The following is a 7,381-nucleotide window of genomic DNA, read 5'->3' as shown; positions in this document are numbered from 1 at the left end:
AACGAGTTATGTAGTTGAATTAAGCAAGGGAGTGATATTTTGTCTCCAATTTTTAAAGGATGAAGAAAATCCTAACAATTCCATTATGAAACCATATTGGGAACTAATAATTAACCTCAAATGTCTTTTGTATAGAAAATTATTGAAGACTAATTTTTAGTGTCCCATAAGTCATTGTTAATGCAACTCTTATCGAGCTTATCCCTAGCCAAAAGTGGTGAAGCGTTGTTAAACATAGTGACACATGTGTATCATGAACTATATGACTCATTACAGATTTATATAATAAAAGTGGGGTTCTTTTCACGTCCAATACCACCCTGTGGCTTTTTTACCACACCTCATTGCTGACATAGCTTACACATGACCATTAATGCCCTCCCACACCATAGTCTAAGGGATGAAGGATTAATTTAAGTTTGCCTTTGGAAAGTTAATATTTATTATTTTGTAACCATATTTTATTATATTATAAGTTAAAAAAAGAAATAAATTTAATTTGACTATCTAAATTATAGAATATTTCATTTTCTATTAATTTTAATTCTATCTTTTATAATTTTTTTTTAGAATTAGCAAACTAAAGTTTAAATAAAGGTTATAATTTTTTTTAATCAACAAACTAAAGTTTAAATAAACGTTAGTTGAATTAAAGTTTTCAAAATTTTTACAAATCAAATGATCAAAGTTTTATATTTTTAACACAATATACATGTAAAGTTAGGAAAAAATGAAAAGTCTCTCCAACTTAGTTCCCGCTCAACACTCCCTCTCAATGATTTGAATTTTTTATTTCCCCCACACCCAAATTAACTCCCCTACATCTAACCCTATCTGCTCAATTCTCCCGTTCCCAATCGATCTATGATTCCTCTCCACCTTTTCCCCCTAAATTGATCAACGAAAATTAGTGTCTCGATCTATATCTCTGGTGGAAACCGTCTTCGTTAATTAAGATAAGTTCAATCTCTCTTCTTGATTTCTTTTTATTTCCATTCGATTTAGTTCTGAAATTTTCTGTTGTAAGTTGTTTTGTTTAGTGTGGTTGATTTTATATCTAGATATTTGGAGACTGTTAGGTTTATTTGTAGTCTTTGCACACAACCTGTCTGATGAAATGCTACATAGAAAAAAGCAAGATATCTTAAATTGAATCCTAATCGTCCGCAGGTGTCCGCAGGTGCGCCTTGCGTCTTTGAGAACATAGGTTTGGCATATGCAGTACATTCTCTTTATGAACGTATTATTTATTTTATGTAGATCAGATTGTTAGTGATGCCATTGATTAGTATTTGGGTTTTATTCATTGTTGAATGATTCATATTCTGGACTGGTCGTTGCTAGAATAACATGTTTAAGTTTGATACTTGGACTTCTTTGGAGTGTCAAATTATTTGGTATGCTCTACTTATATTCTAAAAGGACCATATTTGTGTTTCATGTATTAATTAAACTGCAAGTATAGTTGTCTTATTATGTGAACTATACACTATGATTTTTTTCATGTAAGCATAATAACAAATAAGTGATTTGGGTAACAGGTCAAAACTGGACAGGTTGAGTTGAGCTAAAACATTTTTACTGAATTCATACCAACATTGGCACAAGATCAAAGCTGAAATTATACTGAACTTAACCATTTTTATTGGACTATAATGTAAGTGAGAAAACATAAAAGTGAGGTGTGAAGACAGTATGGGATTTCAAAACTTGATTGTGTCACCTCTACCATCAGCTCCAACCTTAATAAGATCGCCACTTGTTTTGCTCCGTCCTGGACGTCGAACTTCCAACGGAGACGATGCGACGGGATGAAGACGGAGGGGGGCGGCATGGAGGTTGGATCGGCGCCGAGGGAGGACGGGCTGGACGACGCAGCCATACCGTGCAGCCTAAGAGCTGATGTTTTCTTATCGTGGGCCTTAAATGATGCACCAACAGCGAGCGTGGCCCATTAGATGTCAATTAGTGGCGAATAGCTGTCTTTCGTTATACCAATTGATTCAAATTTCCAAAGTAAAATAAATTTCAGTTTCTATTGAAGTAAGTATACTAACAACTTGTTATCTCTAGATAGTATCTGATTTTGTAGAATCACTTAATACCTATACCTTCTTTCAAGGAAAAATATTGTTTATAAGGGTCCATTATTTGTTCTTTTACGATTACGTATTTATGTACTAGCATGTTTTTTTTTCATTTATAGTTAGAATATACTTTGATATACTTTTGATTTTTCATAGGGTAATGGCCGTGTATGCTTCACGAAGTGGTGCAGCCAACATAAGGGTTAAACACATCTGGATTAACGCTAATGTAAGCACTTAATCCTTTATTTAAATTGTGGTTGTAATGATATTGTAAATATTGAAATCCTTTAGTTTAAACTTAAATCGCAATGGTTTAACATTTCTTGATATTCTTAATTGTGTAGTGTCCACGTCAGCCAGGGGTACTGAATGCGGCTACTATGTGATGAAATTCATGAAGGAGATAACTTACGAAGGAGTTGAAATATTTGACAATGATAATGTAAGCTTAGTCATATTTTAGTCTGTATATTAGAGAAATATGTACTTATATATTCAAACAAATGCTTAAATTCATATATTAGGATTAAATTCTGATTTTAAGATTTATTTTATTTAATTGTTGTCTCAGGTTGGGAAAGGAGAAGAGGAATACTCAGCTGTGGATATGGATGGCATTCGCGAAGATTGGTCGACTTATGCAGTTACCTCTATTTTTAAGTGACTAATCGTATTTTAGGTGTTGACCATGTATTGACAAACAATTCTTTTTTTTATGTTAATGTTAAAATATTTGTAGTATACTTATGATAATATAATGGAATTGTTTTGATATATATATGTGTGTATTTATTTTGTGAAAAAAAATTTATTGTTTTTGTTATTATACATGTATTCAAGGCAAATTAGTAATTATATAAAAAATTTAAACAATTAAAAGTATGACACGCGTAAATGAATGTCATAAATGTTTGTCATGAACGTGTGTCATTAAAAAGTGTCATAAAATGAGTGTCATGAATGTGTGTCATTAAAAGGTGTCATAAAATGAGTGTCATGAATGTGTGTCATGAATGCGTGTCATTAAATGTGTGTCATGAATACGTGTCATTAAATGTGTGTCATTAAATGTGTGTCATAAAAACATGACACACAAATGCATGTCATGTTAATTTTATGACTCCTCAATCAACGACTCGCATTTGCGTGTCATAAAGACCCTTTCATGACACGCAATGCATGTCAAGAAATGTGTTTTTTCTAGTAGTGGTGTTATATGGTATTATATGGTGTTACATATTGTTATACGGTGTTTATATGGTGTTATATAGTATTATATATAATGTTGGCTAGGAGTTGGCTAGAAAGTCCAAATTTCCTAGAAAGTGTAAAAAGTCGTAAAACACTATAATGTCAACCATAAAACACACCAAAAACTCACAAATAACATGATGAATATTACTAAAACATCATGTATGTGGGTTTTGTGTTGTGTTTTAGATGTTAAGGCTTTGATTATGGAATGACAAATATTATTGTGTTTTATGTTGTTTAGCATTTTGTGTTTTATATTCATAGTTCTACGAGGGTGTGTTTGAAGTTTTTATGGACTATTAGAGTTTGAATATGGTGTTTTAGTAATCTTCATTCTATTATTTGTGAGTTTTAGGTGTGTTTTATGTCTGAAATTATTGTGTTTTATGACTTTTTACACTTTTTAGGAAACGTGGACTTTCTAGCCGAACCTCACCCATATAATGTTATAATACACTGCTCACACTTTGAGCACTTTTTACAGGATCCTCTACCAAGACACATATACTTTTATATTTATATATTATATTTGGTTTACTAGAAGCTATTATTTAGCCATTCAGTAAAAACGTAATTTATAATATCTGTTATTAGAAATATAAAAATTTTACTATATCACAATTATCATTACTTGGGCTTTACCTAGATACAAGTTTAAACGTTCGGTTCAACATATTAAGTTGTCACAATACTTATAGTATTTATTATATTAGGGTTTCCAAATTTTCGGGTATTACATATAATAAACGACTTAAACAATTTTTTTTTGTTTTCTTTATCTTGTGTGTTTTATTTGTTTCTTCACTTATTATTTTATGGTCTATTTTTGCATTTTAGGGGGTTGCAAATTAGGGCATCAGATTTTGCAAATTAGGGCATCAAATTTTACTTCTTCTTTGAATTTAATTCTCTGCAGAATTTTTTGGTGAACTTTTTGTGTTCACAGTGGGTTCGAATAAACCCTAGAACTTCTAATCACCATAACGACCTCAATTCTTAATGAAATCAAGCGGTTCTTGGGTCCAAATTGTGTGTTTTTGCGAGATGAACAAAACTACCCAAATAGAATTTCGAAATTCCTCATGGTTTTTGAGGTTTTTGGACATTTGAGTCCGAAATTTTGGGGGGTTTTGGTGGATTTTTGCAAGCTTTCATCCTTGGTGTTTAGTTCTTGTTTAATCATCATTTAAGAGTTTGATAGAAGATTGGATTTGCTTGGAAGCTTGAATCAAACTAGTTTGCATTGGTCAACTATCTCGGTGTTTCTTCTTGGTTTTCTGACTTGGATCTTGAAACCCTAAGTGAAGGTTTCAAGACCAATCTGCTTGGAGTTGCATAGTCGGGTGAGATCGTTCTTTTCTGGCCTTTAAATTCCTGTCACATTTATTTACACAGTTGAGTCTAGGCATACTTGTTGCCGGGCTAGATGGACCAGTGTGATTGAGTCTTATTTGTTGCATTGTTCTTGATCGTATTTGCGATTGTTTGTTAATCTGTTGATTTCCTGTTATTGTTTAGTACTTTTGTTTTAGTAAATAAAGGTCTTTGTTATAATACATTACGGTGATACTGTCACAGCCCCCGTCCCGGTTTTACCCAGTCCAGGAGCCGCGGGACAGAAACCCATGGTATTTATTATCTGATTTGACAGCGAAAGTTTTAACAGGATCTTTAGACTTGAAAATGCCCAATTATTTTATTTCATAATTTGGGACGAACCCCGTAATTTACAATAGAGGAATTTCACGAGGAAATTCCCTGTCTTACAAAACATGTTTATTTATTTAACTGAGCCACCACTTCAAGCTTTATTAGTGCTCCGTAGCACTTTTCCTTGATTCACAGTAGGTCGCCTGAAACATGTTTTAAAAATATTTTTGTCAGCGGGGAAATACTGGCGAGTCACTCAATTTGATAAAATGACACATAGCTATCAATTACAGCATAAGAGCGATTACAATGGCTTTTATCTTATTTTTATCTGGCGCCGTGTCACACCCTGGTGACGATGGTCATACCACTATTGGGTCCTTTCACCCAAGTAGTGATGATTATCACTGTTAGGTTTATGAACCTAACCGTGAGAAATTAGTAATGTGCACAATACCCCATTTGCCAGTGATTCAAGATAACCACGACTTAATCTCTGTAATTATAACTTTGAAAATAATTTGAGTAATTGTAAAATACTTTTGATAAAAAGAGAATGACTCACATTGCAAGTTTAAACGGGCAGAGTTTAGCCTACTGATAAGCCTTGTAACCTAAATTAAATAACAATGCACACAAAACTAGGTTAGTAACTTAATACAACATTTACGACAAGCTCACGAGATTAAAACCCTCACGATGAATGACAAAGTATAGCCCTAATTTGGGCAGCACTTAAACATCCATCGGAATGGTTTCAATCGATCGGACATTGTATCGTAGCAGTGATCGAGTTAATACTCTGTAATCGTAGCAGCTTTTCCCTACTTAAAACTTCGAATTTGAGCAGTATACTTCATGTTTGAATGAAATTTTCGAGCACAGGTGAATGTCCCATGCACAACCTACTTATAGCAGAAAAATGAGTTTTACGCGGCCCACGTAAAACTTAATAAACACTTACGCGGCCCGCGAGGGCCACCTAACAGTGATAATCATCAAAGTTAAGTTGACGCAGCCCGCGTAAACTTGGCCCAGCATGCTTATCCGGTCAAAGTTATTTTCAAAGTTGGCCCAGCCCGCGAGGGCCACGTTTCGCACACTTGGCCCAGCATGCTTATCCGGTCAAAGTTAAGTTGACGCAGCCCGCGTAAACTTCTCTTATGTTTTACGCGGCCGCGTGAAACCCAAATTTCTTGATTTCTTGGTTTTTTTCATGCACATTAGGGTTTTGGGGTTCCGGGTTTCCACTTACGGGTCGTTTTGGGATATTTTTGCAGGTCCTTACATCCTCCCCACCTTATTTAAGATCTCGTCCTCGAGATTTACTGAAATAGGTGAGGATACTTTCGTTTTATTTCCGGTTCTAGCTCCCAGGTGTACTCAGGTCCTCTTTTTGAATCCCACTTGACCTTGACCAGTACTAGTCTTTTGTGCTTGAGAAACTTGATCTTCCTGTCTTCTACTTGGAGTGGTTTCTCAACAAATTTTAGCTTTTCATTTACCTCTATGTCTTGAAGAGGTACTACCAGGGATTCGTCAGATAAACATTTCTTGAGATTGGATATATGAAACCCGTCATGTACTCCAGCTAGCTCTTCTGGTAGTTGTAGGCGATAGGCAACTGGTCCTATGTGCTGAGTTACTGGGAATGGTCCTACGTACCTTGGACTTAGTTTTCTTTTCTTACCAAAGCGAATAGGAGAAACTTTTACGAGTACCTTGTCTCCGCCTTGAAATTCTAGTGGCTTGCGTCGATTGTCTGCATAACTTTTCTGGCGATCTCGAGCCGTCTTTAGTTTTTCCTTGATTTGAGTTATCTTGTCAGTGGAGTTCTACACTTTCGTCCATATAGTGCTTCGAACGGGGCAGCTTCAATGCTTGCATGATAACTATTGTTGTAGGAGAATTCAATTAAGGGTAGCTGATCGTCCTTCCACCAAAATCTATCACACATGCCCTGAGCATGTCTTCTAGGGATTGGATCGTCCTTTCACTTTGTCCGTCTGTTTGCGGATGGTAAGCTGTACTTAAACTTAACCGCGTCCCCATGGCTTCTTGGAAACTTGTCAAGAAATGCGAAGTAAAACGACTATCTCTATCTGATACAATAGAGAGTGGAACTCCATGTAAGGATACTACTTCATCTACGTATAACTTGGCTAATCTTTACATGCTAAAGGTTTTCCTTCATGGGTAAGAAATGAGCGGATTTGGTTAATCGATCCACAATTACCCAAATCGCGTTGTTACCTCTTCTGGTTTTGGGTAACTTAGTAACGAAATCCATGGTTATTAGTTCCCATTTCCAGACAGGCATTTCTAATTGTTGGAGTAACCCTGAAGATTTCTGGTGTTCTGTTTTAACTTGCGAATAGGTTAGACAT

General features: G+C 35.0%; 1 long non-coding RNA gene across 1 annotated transcript; it reads left to right on the top strand.

The window, feature by feature from the left end:
- The first annotated feature begins 770 nt into the window (after positions 1–770).
- On the top strand, positions 771–2,864 carry LOC110885636. Its single transcript, XR_002562341.2, has 4 exons — positions 771–2,043; positions 2,244–2,316; positions 2,435–2,532; positions 2,662–2,864. It is a non-coding gene; the product is annotated as an uncharacterized LOC110885636 (long non-coding RNA).
- Positions 2,865–7,381: the final 4,517 nt, after the last annotated feature.

Source organism: Helianthus annuus, chromosome 10, assembly GCF_002127325.2.
Source record: "Helianthus annuus cultivar XRQ/B chromosome 10, HanXRQr2.0-SUNRISE, whole genome shotgun sequence".
NCBI classification, from domain to species: domain Eukaryota; kingdom Viridiplantae; phylum Streptophyta; class Magnoliopsida; order Asterales; family Asteraceae; genus Helianthus; species Helianthus annuus.
This window is presented reverse-complemented; position numbering and strand designations above follow the sequence as displayed.